The sequence below is a fragment of the Cervus elaphus genome, chromosome X, assembly GCF_910594005.1.
Source record: "Cervus elaphus chromosome X, mCerEla1.1, whole genome shotgun sequence".
Classification (NCBI taxonomy): Eukaryota; Metazoa; Chordata; class Mammalia; order Artiodactyla; family Cervidae; genus Cervus; species Cervus elaphus.
In genome coordinates, this window is record NC_057848.1 from 175,754,671 (window position 1) to 175,776,902 (window position 22,232).

Here is a 22,232-nt window from a genome sequence, read left to right on the forward strand (position 1 = left end):
TGGACAGAGGAGCCTGGAGGGTTACAATGCGTGAGGTTGCAATGCATCGGACATCACTGAGTAACTAAGTTCCTAGATTAAGAACCATGACTCGTAAGCAAGACAGCATCCCAGTATTTGAAAAACTTCCTAATGAGCTCAGTAGTGATAATGACAAGTGTGATTTTCTGACATTGTTTCAGGAAATCTGTCAACTTTTGGGAGAACCACATAACTCAGAGAACTGTTTTTCCAATGACCAGTGAATGATGTTACAAAATCTTTCATGGGCAGAAAACCCATTCAAAGTGTAAGATAGATCAATGGATTTTAATGTAATAGAGCATGGAGTATTCATCGATATGGTTTCAAATTTTGTATCACAACTAACCTTCCAGAAATTTCCACCTGGTTTTGGATTTTCTGTAATATTCAGGAAGGAAATATCCATAGTTGTGTGATAAGGATACTGAAACACTCCTTTCCCAAGTGCGGACTTTCCAGGTGGCTCAGATGGTAAAGAATTCACCTGCCAATGCAAGATATGCAGCTTTGATCCCTGGGTTGGGAAGATCCCCTGGAGAAGGAAATGGCAACCCACTCCAGTATTCTTCTGGAGCATGCCATGGACAGAGGAGCCTGGAGCGCTACAGTCCCATGGGGTCACAAAGAGTTGGACACAACTGAGCGACTTTCACTTTTCCACTTTGAGCTGACCAAGAGTGAGCTCTTGGGAAGTGTGGTTCTGTCAAGAGCTCTCCGTTTCCAGCTCTGGGACATGGAGGAAGCAGGAGAAGGCTTGTATGAGGATCCCTCACACGCAAACCTCCCTCTGTCCAGAGGCAGTCCATCTGTCGTCAGATAATCTGACACCTAGAGATTTTTTGCATGTCTGTTTACCTTGTCCAGTTCGTTAAACACAATCAAATTTTCAGTGAAGGTCACATAAAGCAGTGAGAAGCCTGTCTTCTCACTGGACATCTAATTAGTAGCGTCTTCATCTGGAAATTCAGTTATAAAGCCTTGGCATTATCCGGCCGCCCACAGATGTTGTTCTGTCTTGTCAGGATTTCTCGTCAACAGCTGGCTTTGTGCACGGGTTTCCTGAAATAAGAAGGAACAGCTATGATCTCTGTGTCTTCCTCTGACTCCTGCCTTCCCAGGAAGAGATCTCATTTCCCAGCAGGTTTCTGCTGCTGCTGCTAACTCACTTCAGTCGTGTCCAACTCTGTGTGACCCCATAGATAGCAGCCCACCAGGCTCCCCCATCCCAGGGATTCTCCAGGCAAGAACACTGGAGTAGGTTGCCATTTCCTTCTCCAATGCATGCATGCATGCTAAGTCACTTTAGTCGTGTCCGACTCTATGCGACCCTATGGACAGCAGCCCACCAGGCTCCTCTGTCCACAGGATTCTCTGGGCAAGAATACTGGAGTGGGTTGCCATTTCCTCCTCCAAGTGGGTTTCTAGAGCTCACCTGTTTCCCTCTTGTTCATAGAGAACTCCGCTAGCCCGCTGAAACTCTCATTGTATCTGTCAGCTTCTGGCACCGTGCTTTTACAGGGAAGAGAGGTTATGACTCCCAAATTAGATCTGATGCTTTTAGTTTAATCTTTGCTTCTCGTGGCTTTTGTTGACTGAAAGATTGTTGCCTGTACATAATGGTCTGCCTCAGAGAAACCCTGCCCCTCCACCTGAATGTTACACCAGCGTGCCTTTGTTCTGGACCCGGTCCACACGTGGGTCACCCCAGGAAGGAGTCAGTTAACACATCCCTTCCCCGAGGCTGGCTGGCCGTTCCAGGAGAAATTGCCAGGTTAACGGCCTTTTTACTTTACCTCCTCGCCTCCCCCTTCTCTGTTCTATAAAGGGAAAACTGGCATCGAGACCCCGAGAAGTCAGTTATTTTGAGACGTTAGTCTGCCGTCTTCTCAGGCAGCTGGCTTTCCAAATAAAGTCGTATGCCTTGCCTTGACACTTCATTCTGTGATTTTTGTTGGCCTGCCGTGCAGTGAGCCAAGCGCGTTTCGTCTCAGTTAACAGTGGGGGGGGGGGGCGGGGGGTGGTGTTGGTGCAAGCCTGCCTCTCATTTTAGAAACTAGGACAAAAAAAATCTCAGCTTGTGAGAAGCTTCTGCACTCTCCGCTCACTTTTCTGTCCTTGGAGATGGAAGAACTCAGCACAGTTGCCCTATGGTTCTCTGGCAAAAGAAGCAGTTAAATATACGCCCATCTCCATTTTCTTCGGACTTCCCTGTGGAACCTGGATGCCAACCGATCTCACTGGCAACTGTCTCACAGGGAGGAGATGGTCCATGTATGTGTGTTCCTGGTGCCAGCTCATTTAGATTTAGTGTTTCGGGGGTAGGCCAGCTAGGCGACAACCCACATCAAGGCACTCTTCTTGCAGTTCAGAATGTTAAAAGTCTGCACACAGGCACACCTTCAGGCTTCTAGTTGTACATGTTGTGCACCGGCCAAAGGCAACAACAGAGTCTGATATTCAGTCCTGGAAAGACTCTATAAGCCGTGCATCTGGCAAGGGACTGTGTTCCCTGGCCAAGGTGTTCATAATTCTAACAGACCTGGTCACAGACGCCTTGTTGGCTGAAGGCTCTCCTCCCTTACCCTGTACCTATGAGATGCAGGATGTTTGTGTGTGAACATGCCTATTGTCTGTAATCAGACTGTCCGTTTGTATTCGCCTTATCCTGGGCATCTAAATCAATTTTTGGAATCGTGAAGGCCTTCGGCAAAAACCTGTTGAAGAAAAGAATCGTTGCATGTCGTGCTTCTTATGGTTGAGTAGTATTCCTCTGTGAATATGTGTGCTACATCTTCCTTATCCATCCCTCAGTTGATGGACATTTAGCTTGCTTCCATATGTTCGCTGTTGTGAGCAGTGCTGCAGTTAATATCGGCATGCCCGTGTCTTTTCTAATTCGTGGGATTATTTCCCACTTGAAGCAACGGGATGAATGCAGAGGGCGTGATGCTAAGTGAGATAAGTCAGATAGAGAAAAACACGTACTGTATAATCTCACTTATTGGTGAAATCTTTTTTTTAAAAAAGTACAACAAACTCGTGAATATTACAGAAAAAACAGACTCATAGAGAATATACCAGTGGTTATTAGTGGAGAGAGAGAGAGAAGGGGCAGTATAGGAGTGAAGATTAAGAGAAACTACTATATATAAAATAAATAAGCTACAAGAATGTATTGTACAATGCAGGGGATACGGTGATATTTTATAATAAGTGTAAATGCAGTATAACCCTTACAACTGTGAATCACTAATGTGGTACACCTGTAACTTATATGATATTGTACATCAACTATACTTCATTGACAAAAACTGGTTGAGATACCAACCATCTCACAAAAGTGAGAAAGACTACGTCCATTTGTCTTGACCTGCTTTTATATGTCATTCTGGTTCTGTTTCTCTTTGTTCATAAATCATTATTTTAATTCATTTAGTTTCCTTTTTTTTTGAAATATGTGGGATGTTGGGCTTAACCTCATGGCATCCAGGAATTTCAGTGTGGTGTGACTCCACATGGGATTTTAGGTTTTTACATTCATTTGGAGGTTCATTTCCTGGGGTATAGGAAAGTCTTCTGGTCTGTTATTTTTTTTCTTAGCTATTTCTGCCCTTCTGCTGTTCATACTCTTGTCTTTGAAAAGACTCTCAAATTTGAGAACTCAGATACTTAAACTATTTTTATTTCTTACATATTTTATCATCTTTGTTTATTTGTTTTTAATATTGCTCCCTCCCTAAGAAAATAATTTTTTATTTAATTTTTAAAATTTCAACTAGTATATACTTGAATCAAACAATTATAATGTTAAAAATTGAAATAAAATGCTATTTCTTTTTAAAACATTTCAATAGCATTTCTGGTATGTTTTTATGGCATTAGAGTTTTTTTTTTAATGGATTCACCATTTTTCTTATTCCAATAATATTTAATATTATTTTTTTGCTGATTACCCGTGTCTGCATTTCCTCCGAAACTTACTGTTCAGTTGTTTTGTTTTTTAAGGTGTGGACATTTTTTCGGAAGAATGCTTCTGCATGTTTATTGGCTGCTTGTATTTCTTTATCCATAAAGGGCCCTCCTTTTTAAGAGCATTGTTAAGAGTTAGAACAAAATTGAGGGGAAGGTACAGAGATTTCTGGGGAAACCTGAGCCCCTCACATGCACAGCCTACCCTACGATCCACATCACCCACCCGACCAGCACACTTCTGACCGAGGGGGTGCCTTCATTGAAACATGACCACCACTACACGGCCGTGGTTCGTATTAGGGCTGATTCTTGCTGTTGCACACTCTATGGGTTTAGGCAGTGTATCCATCATTATGGTATCTTGCAATGTGGCTTCACCACCCTTGTGCATGCTAACAATCCTCCATTCACACCTCTCTGTCCACTAAACCCCCTGGCAACCACAGATCCTTTGACTATCTCCGTATTTTTGAGAGAGTCAATTCTTAGGTAGGTTGATAAGAAGTCTGGGGTCCCCAAGAAGGAGAAAGGGGTCCAAGGCTCTCAAGGAGGAGAAAAAGACAAACCGGTCATATAACAACAATGGATCTTGCTTGAGGACATGTTTCTGCTTAACAAGAACCTTCTGACTAATCTTGTTATTTTAAGACTCATATTGTCCAGAGCGTGTCTGGTAAGACCTGACTATTGTTAGTTCTAGTCTTGTTAGTTTAAGACGCATGTTGTGGGAGAAGGTCTGGTAAAAGTATATACGGTCTTGATAAGACTAGTCGCAAGGTGGGCACTCTCCAGGCCCCTTCTGATGTCTCTGTCAGAAGCTTTCCTCTGTCCCTGTTCACACTTTAATAAAACTCTGCTACACAAAAGCATTTGAGTGATCAAGCCTGGTCCCTGGTCCCGAAGCGAAACCTTCTTCTTCAGAGAGCGGGAATCCGACATCGTTCACCAAAAGCTATCAGTTTTGCCCTATCGTTAGAATCACGCAGGATGTGGCCTTTTCAGATTGGCTTCTTGCACTGGGGAATGTGAATTTAGGGTCCCTGCAAGTCTTTCCATGACTTGACTGCTCCTTTCTTTTTCACTTCAGTTCAGTTCCGTCGCTCAGTCGTGTCCGACTCTTTGCCACCCCACGGACTTCAGGATGCCAGGCTTCCTTATCAATCACCAACTCCCAGAGTTTATTCAAACTCATGTCCATCCAGTCAGTGATGCCATCCAACCATCTCATCCTCTGTCGTCCCCTTCTCCTCCTGCCCTCAATCTTTCCCAGCATCAGGGTCTTTTCCAAGGAGTCAGCTCTTCACATCAGGTGGCCAAAGTATTGGAGTTTCAGCTTCAGCATCAGTCCTTCCAATGAATATTCAGGACTGATTTCCTTTAGGATGGACTGGTTGGATCTCCTTGCAGTCCAAGGGACTCTCAAGAGTCTTCTCCAACACCACAGTTCAAAAGCATCAATTCTTCGGCGCTCAGCTTTCTTTATAGTCCAACTCTCACATTCTTTCTTTTTAGTGATGAATAATGTTCCATTTTCTGGATGGACCACAGTTTATTAATCCATTCACCTTGTTGTTGTTGACAGTCGCTAAGTTGTGTCCAACTCTTTGCTACCCCCATTGACTGCAACGGGCCAAGCTCCTCTGTCCTGTACTGTCTCCCAGAATTTGCCCAAATTTATATCCATTGAGTCAGTGATATTATCTAACCATCCAGCCCTCTGTTGTCCCCTTCTCCTGTCTTCAATCTTTCCCAGCATCAGTGTCTTTTCCGATGAGTTGGCACTTGACATCAGGTGGTCAAAATATTAGACTTTCAGCTTCAGCATTAGTCCTTCCAGCGAATATTCAGGGTTGATTTCCTTTAGGATGGACTGGTTTGATCTCCTTGGCATCCAAGGGAGTCTCAAGAGTCTTCTCCAGCACTTACTGATGACAATATCTGTAAGTAAATATTTTAATAAATAATAGTAAAATATTGAAAATATATAAGTGCTGACTGTTGCACAATTAGGCTGATACAATTTAGTAAGCATATCGGAGACTGTACCAAAGGAGTGTGATTATATATAAATGAGTCACTTCAGACGCAGCACTCTAATTGCAATAAAATAAGATTGCTGGAACCTATTTCGTTTCTACTCGCTTTAAATTGCTTGAAAGCCCTTGGTAATTTATTTTCAATATCTTGCTATGAGGCAGCTCTTAATCCTGAACCGGGGGGGGGGGGGGGATTTATATTTGGAAGCAGCCAAGGTTCTGTTGAGTATGGTCGGTAACCATGTTGCATGATGCAGTTTTAATTCAAAAACAAGGTACAGCTATAAATAAACGTTAGCTTGATTCTGCTAACTCCTGAGGCACATTGAAAAGAGAAAATCAAAATGCTCTGAGCCACCTGAGTGCTGCCCGTACCCACTTCCAAATTGACTATTCTGATGGATGGCATTCATTCAGAGCTATGATTTGCATCCCGCCTATTTTTAGAAAGCTCATTTTGCACCCTCACCTTTAAAAGCCTGTTTAATGAAAATGCTTCCTGACTGTTTCATGTATCTTCAACCCAATTTTGGCCAGTTGCACAGTCATTGGTAACCCATCATGGTACCTGATCCTTGTAATTAAAACTTACGTAATGTGTTTTCTGTGGAGCTAGGTCCTTTTCTAACAAAAGAAGAAAATGTCTTTGAAGGAATTCCCTGGTGGTTCAGTGCTTAGGATTCTGTGCTTTCACTGCCCAAGGGCATGAGTTCAATCCCCGGCCAGGGAACTAAGATCCTACAAGCCATGTGGCATGGCCAAAAATAATATATTTTTTTAGATGTCTCTGAATAATTAAAAATTTTATCACTTCCTCTCCTTAGAAATAACTCTGAATACTTCATGTGGCTAGATAAATTGCTAAAGATAAAATAGTTTCTGTTGTAGATTTTTAAGATGTTGTTTAGATGTCAAGTCATGTCCGACTCTGCCACCCCATGGACTGCAGCATGCCAGCCTTCTCTTTCTTCCACTATCTCTAGGAATTTTCTCACATTCATCTCCACTGAGTCGGTGATGCCATCCAACCATCTCATCCTCTGCTACCCCGTTCTCCTCCTGCCTTCAATCTTTCCCAAGTTCAGGGTCTTTTCCAATGAGTCAGCTCTTCGCATCAGGTGGCCAAAGTATTGGAGCTTCAGCTTCAGCATCGGTCCTTCCAATGAACACCCAGGACTGATCTCCTTTAGGATGGACTGGTTGGATCTCCTTGCAGTCCAGGGGACTCTGGAGGGTCTTCTCCAACACCACAGTCCAAAAGCATCAAGTCTTTATTGCTCAACCTTCTTTATGGTCCAGCTTTCATATCCATACATGACTGCTGGAAAAACCATAACTTTGACTAGATGGACCTCTGTTGTCAAAGGGATGTCTCTGCCTTTGAACACACTGTCTAGGTTTGTCATAGGTTTCCTTCCAAGGAGCAAGTGTATTTTAACTTTGTGGCTGTTTTAAGACCACTAATAACTCATCACACATGCAGACACGCAGTCAGAAGAAATCACTTTCCCATAAACCTCTGATGTTGGTAACGATGTGAGTACACCCAAGGGATGTATGGAATAACAGATCCGTTTATGTTGGTGTTTGACATCTGGAAGTGAAATGAATTGGCCTAGATGGTAAAGCGTCTGCCTACAGTGCGGGAGACCCGGGTTCAGTCCCTGGGTGGGGAAGATCTCCTGGAGGATGAAATGGCAACCCACTCCAGTATTCTTGCCTGGAATATTCCATGGACAAAAGAGCTTTAAGGCTACAGTCCCAATGTTAGTTCAATTTGTTTTTTTGGCCAACCTGATAGAATGTAAATCAGTCACTATTTATGTTGCAATTCAACCTACAGTAACTGAAAAGTAAAACTCCATCTGAAATACAACACGCAGAAAAGTCCATAGAGCATCAGTTTTCAGGACAATGTCAAAAAGGAAAGAGCACATATTCCCGTGACTATCACCCTGTCAAGAAAGAGAGAGCTGTCAACCTCACAAAAGCATTTCTCTCTTCCTCTCTTAAAGCCTCAGGTGGGAACCGTTATTCTATGTATCTATGTGTTAGTGGCTCAGTCATCTATGACTCTTTGCGACCCCGTGGACTGTAGCCCTACAGGCTCTTCTGTCTGTGGGATTCTTCAGGTAAGCATGCTGGAGTGGGTTGCCATTCCCTTCTCCAGGGGATCTTCTTGACCCAGGGATGGAACCCTGCATCTCTTGCATTATTCTGTTATGCAGATCACTTCCTTGGTTCCTGTTTTCTTTTCCCCACCAATATAGACATCCCCACATCACATGATTTAAACTTTTTGTGTTGCAGGACTTGAGATGAATGCAGCTGTCTCTTCCGATGTGTTGTCTTCACTCGTGGTTGTGATCTTATTTTTAATTATTTTTTTCTTAAAGGACTTCATTTGTTTGTGGCTGTCCTGGGTTTTCTGGGCTGCACACAGGCTTTTGTCTGCTTGGGCTGCATGGGGGCGACTCTCTGCTTGTGGTGTGCAGACTTCTCATTGCGGTGGCATTTCTTGGTGCAGAGCGTGGGCTCTAGGCGAACCAGCTTCACTAGGTTTTAGCATTGGGACTTAGTCGTTGTAGCAGTCAGGCTTAAATGCTCCGTGTCAGGGAGAATCTTCCCGGACCAGCGATCAAACACGTGTCCCCTGCCTTGACAGGTGGATTCGTAACCACTGGACCACCAGAGAAGTCCACGATTGCGCTTTGACAGTGCACCTGTGTTGTTTTTATGTGTACCTGTTGTATTCATTGTAATTCTTCTGTAGTCTCGCCTTGAGGGGCTTCCCAGGTGGCGATTGTGGTCAAGAAGCTTTCTGCCAGTGCAGCAGACATAAGGGACGTGGGTTCCATCCCTGGGTTGGGAAGATCCCCTGGAGGGAGGGGATGGCAACCCACTCCAGTATCCTTGCCTGGAGAATCCCATGGACAGAGGAGCCTGGCAGGCTGCAGCCCGTGGGGTCGCAAAGAGTCAGACACAACTGAGCGACTTAGCTCACACAGACACCCCATGACATGACTACATCAGAAGGCATTTGTCCATTTTATTGTTCCTAGATGAATGCATTATCTCCAGTGTTGGCTATTAGACTCGTTGGTGTTTTAACAATTCGGGGAAATATATTCTCATTTCTTAGTGCCTGTGCAGCTTCTGGGGGCACATGGCCGTGGTGGAACTGTTGGCTGAAATCTTGGCTTTTAGCTTTGATAGGAATGAACTGTTTTCCAACATGGGAATAAGTGTTTTCACCAGCAGTGTGAAATCCATGCCACAGTTGGCACTATCAGAATTTCATTTTCTTTCTCCGATCTAATGAGTGTATGCGGAAACTCAATGTATTTTTAGTTATGGCTTCCTGAGGTTGAGACTTTTCCATAGATCAACCGGCCATTTTATTTCCTGTTTGATGAATTGTCCCATTTATCAATTTTTCTATTGCATTGTTTAATCATTTTCTTATTGATGAGTGTGTTTCAACAGTTACTTATACTGCAAATATTTCATATCTCCTGGATTGCCTGTCACCATCATCAAGTGAGCTAAATTTATTCATTAAATGATCATATAGTCATTTACTTTAGGATTAGCGCTTTTGGAATATTGCTTAAAACATTTTTTTGGCCCAAAGATGTGAACTTATCTTTCTTTAGTGTCCTAAAAAGCCTGTTTATGTCTTTTTTATGTTATAATTCCACATGGAGTTTTTATTTTTTATGATTCTGATGAGTACAATTGATTTTTTCTATATAGATAATTCACCATCACACAATGCCATTTCTTGAAAAAAATTATCTCATATCCCCCAAAGTTCTTACCTGTCTCTGTGCCAATATTATATTCTCTTAAATATTATATTTAATAATAATTCACAGTATGTGCTATCACAAGTTTTCTCTTGTTGATATTTTAAAAAAGTCTTCATTATTTTTTAAACTTTCCATATTTGTATAAACTTTAGAGTCTCCCCTTGGAAAATAAACATCTGATTTTAATTAAGAATTTAATTAATATCTTACCAGATTGTGTTTATTGGACATCTTTCAATATTGAATAGAAAGCCAATTTATGAAAATGATGAATCCGTAACACTACTTTAAGAATTTTTATTTTTCCTTAGTGCTATTTTATAGTATTCTGAATAGAGATTTTGCACACATTTTGTATAACAGATTTATAGAAATTGGTGTTTTCAGATCGTCTTTTAAAGCCTTTCCTTTTCTGACTATTATTGTGGCAGTAATAAAATATATAATTTCTGTTTAATTTCTCTCAATTTGATAATCACTAAATGTATTAAATTCTCATATTGTTTGGGATTTTCTGCATATACACATATCATCTCTGAGTAAAAACAAACTTAATACTTACTCTTTGACCTTTATATGTGTTTGTTCCACCTTCCTGCAGTAAGGCCTCTAGTTTAATCCTAAATAGAAACAAAGATGTGGGTATTTGTTTTTTTCACTTCCAGCTTCAAAGACGGTGTTTCCCATCTTTAATCAGCTGGGGTGTTATGTCCACCAAAGGGTTTTCCTTGAGGGTTTATATCAAATAGAGAAGTTCCCTTCTACTCTTTGTTAGTTAAACTCTTTGTGTCTGGATATTAGATTTTCTTAACATATTTTGTTCTAAATGTGATGAGTTGGTCATTTTTTAAACATTATTTTTTACTAGGTTGATATTATATCTCTCTATATGTATCTATATAGATAGATATTTAAGGGTATATAAACTAGAGATGAAGGTATATATGTGTGTTTTAATCACTCACTCCTGTCTGACTCCTTGAGACCCATCATAGACTGTAGCCCACCAGGCTCCTCTGTTCCTGGGATTCTCCAGGCAAGAATACTGGAGTGGGTTGCCATTCCTTTCTCCAGGGGATCTTCCTAACCTAGGGATTGTACCCAGGTCTCCTGTATTGCAGGCAGATTCATTACAGTTTGAGTCATTATTTAGTGAAAGTGAAAGTCACTCAGTGGTGTCGAACCCTTTGTGACATCATGGACTATACAGTCCATGGAATTCTCTAGGCCAGAATACTGGAGAGGGTAGCCTTTCCCTTCTCCAGGGGATCTTCCCAACCTAGGGATCGAACCCAGGTCTCCCGCATTGCAGATGGATTCTTTGCCATCTGAGCTACCAGGGAAGCCCAAATACTGGAATAGATAAAGAGAACATATTTGTGTATTGTAATGTTAACATAACTATGTGTGTTGGAATCAATCCAACATAGCAGTGATTACTTTTTCTGTTTTTCATATGCTGGTGAATATAGTTCCATTTGATTAGTCTGTTCTCTGCTGGGATTAGTGGGCACGTTATACTCACATATAGCAAATTGAGATAGTCATTTAAAAATTTTCTTTATTGAAGTATAGCTGATGTCCAGTGTTGTGTTTATATCCTGCATGTGGCAAAATGATTGAATTATTTGTATATATATAAACATATATATATATATGAATTTTCTCATTATAGAGTCATATAAATATTGAATGTAGTTCCCCCATGCTATATGGCAGATCCTTGCTATTTTTCTATTTTCTATTTAGTAATTTAGATCTGCTAATCCCAAACTGCTAATTTATCACTCCACCTTTGTCCTTTGTTGTCCACATGTTTGTTTTCAATATCTGAATATGTTTCTGTTTTGTAAACGAGTTCCTCGATATCATTTATTAAGATTTCGCATATAAGCAATGCCTTATGACACTTGTCTTTCTCTGTCTTAGCTTAATATAATAATTTCTATGGTCATACATGCCTCCAACTTTCTCTATGAGAAAATTTTTTTTTAATTTAAAAAATTTTTAAATTATAAATGTTCAAAATTTTTTAAATATCTAGTGATGTATTTTCAGAGCATGTGAGCCATTGAAAACCCTAGTTCACTTGCTTAAAAATTTCTTTTTGAGGGACTTCCCTGGTGGTCCAGTGACTAAGATTCCACATTCCTAATGCACAGGGCCTGGGTTCGATCCCTGATCAGGGAACTGGATCCCACATGGCGCAACTAAGACCTGGTGCAGACAAATAAACAATAATAAATAAACATTTTGTAAAAAATTTCTTTTTGATATCCGCTCTTGAAGAATATGGTCACCCAATTTTAATTTGCAGTTTTCTCTGCAAATTTTCTTTCGGTCATCAAAAATATCATTCTGCTGGTCTCAGTTCCCTTGTTGCTACAGAGAACTTAGCTGCCTGTTTAAAAGTTACTGCTTTAAAAAGGACACATTCTGCAGATATCTATTTCAGGGGTGTTTGCCTTCGAGTTTCTGCGGTTTTCTCTGATGCAGCTGATAATGGTGTTCTTCTAATTTACCCGATTAGGATTTCTTAATCATCTCAACTTTTGGAATGGTGTTTTACTTAATTTCTGAGAATTCTTAGTTCTCTCTTTCTCAAATGTTGCAACTATATATATATATATTTTTTTCTTTTCTTCTTTGATAACTTAATTAAACATTTCTTTGTTTTTATCTCCATAACTCCATTTTTACTGTTATTTTTGTATTTCCATCTAATTTTATTTCCAAACTTCATTCTGCATTATTTTTTCTCCAGTACTTTATTTTATTTCAGCAATTCTCTTTTCTTCTGTACCTAACGAGTTGGGTCAGCCATGTCACCAAACTTGTAATTTCGTTACATGTTTTCTTTACCCTGCTAAATTTAATTCTTGTTCTTTCCTATAATTTTCACATTTTTGAAATTTTCAATTTCCTATTTTCTTGACTGTTTTTTCCCCAGTTATTTTAAATTGTGAATCTTGTATTTGCTTTATCTCATTCACCCCTGCATGTTTCTCTCCCTTCGGGGTTGATCGCATTGTCTGACGTTTTCATGCACCAAGAACTGAGACTCGCATAGTCTCATTTTGCTTTGTCTGTTTGTAACTCTCTTTTCTATATTCTCTTCCTTTGAAAAATCTTTCCATGACGCATTCTGGATTCTCCTCTCTTTTTACTCAAGTTTATTCATTTTCTCTTCAATTTTACCTCATCTTCTCTTCAGTTCAGTTCAGTTCAGTCATTCAGTCGTGTCCGACTCTTTGCGACTCCATGGACTGCAGCACAAAATGCTTCCCTGTCCATCACCGTCTCCTGGAGTTTACCCAAACTCATGTCCTTTGAGTCGGTGATGCCATCCAACCATCTCATCCTCTGTCGTCCCCTTCTCCTCCTGCCCTCAATCTTTCCCAGCATCAGGGTCTTTTCCAGTGAGTCCGCTGTTTGCCTCAGGTGGCCAAAGTATTGCAGTTTCAGCTTCAGCATCAGTCCTTCCAATGAATACCCAGGACTGATCTCCTTGAGGATGGACTGGTTGGGTCTCCTTGCAGTCCAAGGGACTCTCAAGAGTCTTCTCCAACACCACAGTTCAATTTTTGGGGGCTCACCTTCTCTTAAGCTGATCTATCAGCTATTAATTTTTTTTTTTGTTCTTCTGATACTCTCATCTAAAATTCCCACCAGGTCTTTTAAGATATCTTTTACCCAACTTTTGAATCATTTCTCACTCCTTTCAGAGTTTTTTGGTTATTTGAACGTTGTTTTTAAGTTGGCCTGTCATACATGTCTGATGATTACACTCTCTTCATTCTTTGGGCGAGGGGAACCTCATTTCAGTCACTGTTACTTCTGCTGGATCTTTTTATTGGTGGCTTCTTGTTTTGTTATGTGCTTGATCATCTTTGTGATCATTTTATTGGAAAGTGAAGTGAAAGTCGCCCAGTCATGTCCGACCCTTTGCAACCTTACAGGCCATGGTTTTCTCCAGGCCAGCATACTGGAGTGGGTAGCCTTTCCCTTCCCCAGGGGATCTTCCCAAACCAAGTATTGCACCCAGGTCTCACGCATTGCAGGTGGATTCGTTACCAGCTGAGCTACCAGGGAAGCCCAAGAATTCTGGAGTGAGTAGCCTATCTCTTCTCCAGGGGATCTTCCCCGACCCAGGAATCGAACCAGGGTCTCGTGCATTGCAGACAGATTCTTTACCAACTGAGCAATCAGGGACGCCCCAATATTTTATTTTATTGGGTATTTTATTTTGAATATGTCCAATATTTTATTGGAAAGGAAAATAGTAATAGTAATAAATTGGTACAGATTAGAGGTTTGCTCCTCCTGGGCTGACTACCTGTGTATATTAAAATTCATGTTCTATAATTCATGAAGACCTGCTATTCTTCGATTTTTTTTTTTTTTTTTTTTTTTTAGAGGTTGTGGGAGTGGGCTGCAAGTCCCTGTAAATCTGAGTTTGCATTTGTTTCCTACTTGCCCTGAAAGTGAATCTCACAGAGGGAGTAGTCTTAGAGGGGAATTGATTAGATTGCACACTCTCCAGTGTTGGCAGGCAGCTTCTTTACCAGTGAGCCCCCAGTGTGATTTCAGCGTTCAGAGTTCTATAAAGAATTTTTTTTTTTTTTGAATCATGCAGATTTTCTCTCCTTCTCACAAAGGGGTTGGTTTGAATTTGCAATCTGTTGCTACATCATGAAGATGTCAGGTTTATTCTAATTTTAACACAAATGATAAGACAGGGGATAACAGTTTATAGAGAGAATGCAAAATACCATATTGAAGCTGTATTCTCTTAAGAGTAGCTCAGAATTGAGAAAAGGACTTCTTCATTTTACAAGCATTAAATAGGTAATATTATTCCTAAACACCTCAGACTGCAAAGGAATTTCAGACAGTTATTCATCATTTCACAAGACAACACATGCAAGTTGGGTTTTAATCACGATTTATGTTACTGCTAGAGTTATGGATGAGAGGATATTTTCATTAACAGTTCTCTGTGAAGCACTGAATCAGACTGTTGGTTTTTCACACATGTCTTTCAACTTTTCAATCAATATTTGAGTGTTTCCTGGGAAATAAGAGTTTGGCTCCGTTGGTTTGTTGGGAGAGCGTTTGATCTTTTTGAAATGCATGATGAAAACCATCATAGAAATAAACTCGTGGGTGTTTTGCATAGAAATTACTGGAGCCAGTGTTTTATTTGAAATTCAGGTTTTAAAAATTACTCATCAAAATGCTCTCATTCATATTTGCATAATTTTATGGAAGGTCACTGAACTTAAAGATTAACGGTGAAGATACCACCAGCTGTTCATGAGTATGTGTGTGTTAAATCTATCATATGGCAATAGCAACAGCTAATCCACAGAATTGCTTTGAGGAATAATGAAACTGTATATCTGAGGACTCAGTAAGCCTCACTGTATGTATTAAAGAATCAATGAGTAATGTGATTGTACATCTACGGATCTGTTTCATCGTAGTGAATTTATGTTTGAAATCCAGGTACAGTATGAAAGCATAAGGGTATATTTTATGCCAAAATGACATTTATTGGGATATCAACAATAACATACTCTTCTAGAAGTGCAAATTATGCTTTTATATTTTTGAATATTTATAATTTGAATGTTTATAATTCATAATTTTGAGTACTTGACTCTGTTTGGCATCCATTCACAATTTAGTTGCCTGATTTGGAATGCAAAGCCACTTCCAAAATTTTGCAGTATTGAGAGTTTCTCTAAAATTTCTTTTAAAAATTGAAGTACCGTTGATTTACAATACCATGTTAGTTTTAGGTATGCAGCAAAGAGATTCAGTTATACATATATATCTATTCTTTTTTCAGATTCTTTTTCATTATAAGTTATTACAGGTCACTGAACATTGTTCCCTGTGGTATACCCTAGGTCCTTGTTTTAGATATATATTTGTGTATATCTCCTAATCCAGAACTCCTGATGTATTCCACCTGCACTTTCTTTTCCCCTTTGGTAACCATAAGTTTATTTTCTACGTCTGTGAGTCTGTTTTGTAAATACATGCATTTGTATTACTTTTAGATTCCACATATACACGATATCATATGATATTTGTCTTTCTCCGTGTGACTTTGTGTGATCATCTCAACATCTATCCATGTAGCGGCAAATGGGATTGTTTCATTATTTTTCATGGCCAAGTAATATTCTGTTGTGTATATATCACATCTTCTTTATCTGTTTATCTGTTGATGGAGTGTGTTTTAATAACAGTGAATTTCAGTCCATATGACTGTGACACACACATCAAATGAACATACACCAACATATAACACAGGAAATGTATCAACTAGTTTGGGGGAACAGGAATTGAAGTTTTATCAGATTTTCAATGAAAAGCAGAAACAAGAGCAAAGTAGATGTCATCAGAATGCTAGCAAATACTTTAGAAGTGAAGAAATTTCAAAAGATTACTATTTCTCAAGAGAAGTCTCATAGTCTCATAGCAGGACAGTTTTAAAGTATCTGGCATGGATAATTAGCTTTTCTTATTCATTTTTTGTTGTTTGTTATTTCCAATCCATCACAGAAGGGTAATTTCATATATAAATATGCAAACTATATAGTGTTAAATCTGATGAAATATGTGCAAGATGAGTGGGTTGAAAGCTGAATGAAAGAGTTGAATGAGTGGTTATTTCTAGCCTAAAATTTCATGATGTGCAGTATTAACATGAAGAGAATCTACTAAAATATACATAAACTTTTTAAATACTAAATGCAGTAAAAAACATTTAGCCTTAAAAGTTCTATTTAGTTAGCATTTTTAAATCATTCATAAAATTAAATTTATAGCCTTGTATTCATAGTATACTCAATCATGACAGTGTTTTTTTTTCTTGTTGTTGACTATTTTTTTAAATCCAATTGCAAGTATTCACTGCAATTGGTTTCAGTGAAATAGGTTCAGAAGTTTGTTAACAGGCTGAAATGTTTGAAGGGTAAGAATATGTGACAAAGCCAGTGAATTTTTTAGGGATTGCTTATAAAATGTTCAAGAGCATCCAGATTATTTTGGAATTATTTGTTTATCTAATGTTTTCGGTAAAAAAAAAAAAAATCCTACCCAGTAAGTAGTGGATATGTAGTGATACCCTTGCCAATTTTTCATTTTTTATTTTTTTCCTCCGCTTCATTAAAGTGTAAAGTCAGCCAGTATTTCTTTATTTCTCCCTGGCGCCCACTCTCACCGTGAGACATGACACATCTATAAACTAATCAACACGGAAACAATTTTATTTTCACCTCCTTCTCTTCTGTGTGACCCATATAATTAAACAGGGAATAACTTAGATTATTTCCCTTAAAAAAGGCAATTTTACTTCAGTATTTATATGGCATTGTGGAACAGAAATAGATTTAGGAAAAAGCATGTGAATTTGTTATTCACCTACGTGAGACTAATTTTGAGGAAAGATGTGTAAGTCTGCCTTGAAATGTGTTAATGAACAGCCATATCCATGAGAAATGCTCATGAATGAGGCAATGTTGTCACATCCAAAAAAGATTTGAATGCCATAGGCCAATGGGGAAAATTTCAGTAGTTTTATGAAATTGTTCATCTTTTTTTTACCATCATGAGACAAACTTATGACCAGAACATTCTACCATTGGTCCTATTTCTATGGAAGCTGAGGGCCAGGCAACATAGATTTCTAAAAGATTTTGGCTATGTCCGGTGGCACACGGGACTACTTTTATCCCCGAGCAGGGATCAAACTGATGCTCCCTGCAGTGAAGGTTAAGAGTCTTAACCACTGGACCACTAGGAAATGTCCAGATTTTATTCTTTATTTTCTGGAAAGGTGATGGGGACTTAGAATGAAGTGCCTTCAACGTAGTCATGCAGAGATCTTCAAATCAAAATCATTGCTGAGATCCGGAGTAAAGGATGTTGGGATTGGAATTGCTCCATTTGCTTTTGGTTGCTATGATATAAGGAAGCGAGGCAAGGAAGCGGATCCCTCATTTTATTCTTTGTGAGCAGCAAGAGAGCAGAAAAACACAAGAACTAGAGGGTAAGATGCTCCAGTGTGTATGACTCCCTGTCCCCAATGAGTAATTTTTCTTCTCTTCACCCACTTTGCTAGAAGATCCCTATCTCAGCTTTTGACTTTCCATTCTTAATAATCGTGGCCTTTCGTAACTAGGCACGAGACAGTCACTGTGTGTCCACATAAGGAATACAGTCATACGTTTGCAAGTCAGAGTATAGCATCATGTGACAGTGAGTGAAAGTCGCTCAGTCGTGTCCGACTCTTTGTGACCCCGTGGGCTGTACAGTCCATGGGATTCTCCAGGGCAGAATACTGGAGTGGGTAGCCTGTCCCTCCTCCAGGGGATCTTCCCAACCCAGGGATCTAAACTGATTGCCATCAGTTCAGGTCAGTTCAGTCGCTCAGTCATGTCCAATTCTTTGCGACCCCATGGACTGCAGCATGCCAAGCCTCACCAGCTCCTGCAGTTTACTCAAACTCATGTCCATTGAGTTGGTGATGCCATCCAACCATTTCATCCTCTGTTGTCCCTTTCTCCTCCCGCATTCAATCTCTCCTAGCATCAGGTTCTTTTCAAATGAGTCCGTTCTTTGCATCAGGTCACCAAAGTATTGGAGTTTCAGCTTCAGCATCAGTCCTTCCAATGAATATTCAGGATTGATTTCCTTTAGGATGGACTGGCTGGATGTCCTTGCAGTCCAAGGGACTCTCAAGAGTCTTCTCCAACACCACAGTTCAAAAGCATTAATTCTTCGGTGCTCAGCTTTCTTTGTGGTCCAACTCTCACATCCGTACATGACTACTGGAAAAAATATAGCTTTGACTAGACAGACCTTTGTTGGCACCTGGGAAGTCCAAAAATACTGGAGTGGGTAGCCTATCCCTTCTCCAGGAGATCTTCCTGACCCAGCAATCAAACCAGGCTCTCCTGCATTGCAGGCGGATTCTTTACCAACAGAGTTATCAGGGAAGCCCGTAACACAGGGAACTCTGCTGAATGTTGCATAAGTAACCTGTATGGGAAAGAAAAAAGAGGAGGTATAGGTATATGGATAGTGGATTCACTTTGCTCTATAACACAAGCTAATGCAACACTGCAAAGCAGCTATGCATGTTGCGTTAGTGGCTCAGTCGTGTCTGACTCTTTGCAACTCCATGGACTATATAGTCCGCTAGGCTCTTCTGTCCATGGGATTCTGCAGGCAAGAATACTGGAATGTGTAGCCATGTCCTCCCCAGGGGATCTTCCCAACCCAGAGATCGAACCCAGGTCTCTGACATTGCAGGCAGAATCTTTACTGTTTCAGCCACTAGGAATTTCATAAAGCAACTCCAATAAAGTTTTTTTAATGTAACATCATAAAAGTAGAGGATATGGTTATTGGAAATGTCATTACTAACTCAGGGTAGATACTTACGAGAAGATGCTCTTGCTGGGAAATCCGGTGGTAATCCTTGATGCTGCTTTTTCTGTTTATGGGAAATTTCATTAGCCCTGCCTTCTTCCCTTTGCAAACAGACCTTCCCAAAAGGGACATTCCAGCTTGTGGGTTCGATAACAAGGGAGGCATTTTGCAGCTCGGAGGCCCTTGTTGCTTCCCTTAGAGTCTTGTCCTAATATAAAGAACGAGAAACACATCTTCTGAAGATGCACAGTCGAACAAGCAACCTAGATGTCTGTGGACAGAGGAGTGGAGAAAGAAAGTGTGGTCCATTTATACAATGGAATATTACATAGCCATTAAAAAGGAACGAAACTGGGCTATTTGCAGTGATGTGGATGATGAACCTATAATTTCTCATTGTTTGAAGTCAGAAAGAGAAAAACAAATACCATATATTATCATCTGGAAAAACGGTACAGATGAACGTATTTGCAGGCCAGGAATAGAGATGCAGAAGTCAAGAATGGACTTGTGGAACACAGGATGGGAAGGAATGGGTGAGATGAGCTGAGAGAGTAGCCTTGACAAATACACACACCAGCGTGTGTAAAACAGGTAGGTAGTAGGAAGCTGTTGTACAGAACTGGAAGCTGAGCTCGGCGTTCTGTGAAGACCTAGAGGGATGAGGTGGGTGAAGAGAGGGAACCTCAAGAGGGAGGGAATATATGTATCCATCTGGCTGACTCATGTCATTCTACAGCTGGTTTAAACACAGCTTTGTGAAGCAATTATCCAATTAAAAACACAGTTTTTAAAATGATATGCAAAATATGAAGATTCAGCTAAGCAATAGAAATATCAAGCGTTTTCTTTTGACTTTCAGAAATCTTACGGTTTGTAAAGCAAGGTATATGCTAGTCTTTTTGAATAATTGTGTCATGTGAATTCTACCCAAGATGGCTAATGTTTCTTGACTATTGCATATGCACATTTTATTAAATTATAAGAAGTCCACTTTGTTCAATAACCTTGCCATATGTCAAAGGATCTAGATGGAAGGGTGGGATTCTCCCCAAACAAACACACACCTTTTGTGCTTTGGCGAAGTTGAGTTGGCACCCACACAGCTTAATCATTTCAACTCTTGATAAACAGTTCAGTCACTCAGTCAGGTCTGACTCTTTGCGACCCCATAGACTGCAGCACGCCAGGCTTCCCGGAGTTTACTCAAACACGTCCATCAAGTCGGTGATGCCATCCAACCATCTCATCCTCTGTCGTCCCCTTCTCATCCCGCCTTCAATCTTTCCCAGCATCAGGGTCTTTTCTAGTAAATCAGTTCTTCACTTCACATCAGGTGGCCAAAGGATTGGAGTTTCAGCTTCAGCATCAGTCCTTCCAGTGAGTATTCAGGACTGATTTCCTTTAGGATGGGCTGGTTTGGTCTCCTTGCTGTCCAAGGGACTCTCAAGAGCCTTCTCCAACACCACAGTTCAAAAGCATCAATTTTTCAGTGCTCAGCTTTCTTTATAGTCCAACTCTCACATCCATATATGATTACTGGAAAAACTATAGCTTTGTCTGTATGGACATTTGTCGGTAAAGTAATGTCTATTCTTTTTAATATGCTGTCTAGGTCATAGCTTTTCTTCCAAGGAGCAACCGTGTTTTAATTTCATGGTTGCAGTCACCATCTGCAGTGATCCTGCATAAGAATTTTCAGTTTATCCTGATGTCAATCAGTATGATTTTGGGAAGGGAAAATTCATGGGTTCATTGTCTCTTTATATTTTCTCTTTCGTCCATTCCTGCTTTACCTGAGTCTCATTGGTGTTATGTTGCCTTTCATCATGAGCTAAAGTTGGAGACCTAACTTGTCTTTCTTCTTATGTACCATTTCTTAAGCTTGCTCCTTGCATTGCATCACAGATGTGCTTCAGAAAGGCAAATCTGAACGACTTTTCAGCTAAGCACACCATGTGTTTTGTTTTTATTTCTGAAGTGTTCATTGTGCCTGTGGCTAAAAATCCAATATAGCTAAAGGCATACAGGGAAACAGAGACTCACCCAGCAGATAACCTGTGCTCAGATTGCAGCAGAGAGAATCAGGTGACTTTTTTTTTGGTTTCCATGCATATGAGAACAGTGTTTATAGATCCCTGCAGTCTGCTAAATGTGCAATAGCATAATGTCTGAAAACAACCTGGAGACCTTACTTTTAAAAGATTTTATTGCTAAGAAATGCCATCCCCTGAGCCTTCAACGAGTTACAGTAGTAACATCACAGATCACTGATGACAAATAAAATCACAGTGACAGTGTTTGAAATATCGCAAGAGTATTATTTGTGGAATCTAAAAAGTAAAAGAAAGTAGGCAGTGTAACAGCAAAGAAGCCGACTCACAGCTCTAGGGAACAAGCTAGTGCTTAACAAGGGGAGGACAGAGGGGGAGGAGCAAGACATCGATTACAGAGAGGGGACTAAGAGATACAAACTGCTCTGTATAAAATAAATAAGACACAAGGATATGTTGTATAATACAGGGACTATGGCGATATTTTATAATAACTGTTAAGGCTTCCCTGGTTTGCTCAGATGGTAAAGAATCTGCCTGCAATACAGGAGACCCAGGTTCCGTCCTTGGCTGGGGAAGATCCCCTGGAGGAGGGCATGGAAACCCATCCCAGCACCTTGCCTGGAGAATCCCTTGGACAGAGGGGTCTGGCGGGCTACAGTCCGTGGGGTCACAAAGTGTCAGACACAGCTGAGCAGCTAATACACACACACATAATAACTATTAGTGGAAATGCAGTATAATTTTTTAAAATTATGAATCACTCTTTTGTACACTTGAAACTTACATTATACATCAAGCATACCTGAATAATTTTTTTTTAAATCTAATATTGCCTTCAAATTTAGTTTGGCTTAAAGTTGATAAGGATAGAATAAGCAAAG

General features: G+C 40.1%; 1 protein-coding gene across 6 annotated transcripts in view; it reads left to right on the plus strand.

The window, feature by feature from the left end:
• The window catches only part of NLGN4X (neuroligin 4 X-linked), a 370,297-nt gene that overhangs the window by 257,246 nt on the left and 90,819 nt on the right, over window positions 1-22,232 (plus strand). The window lies entirely within an intron of this gene.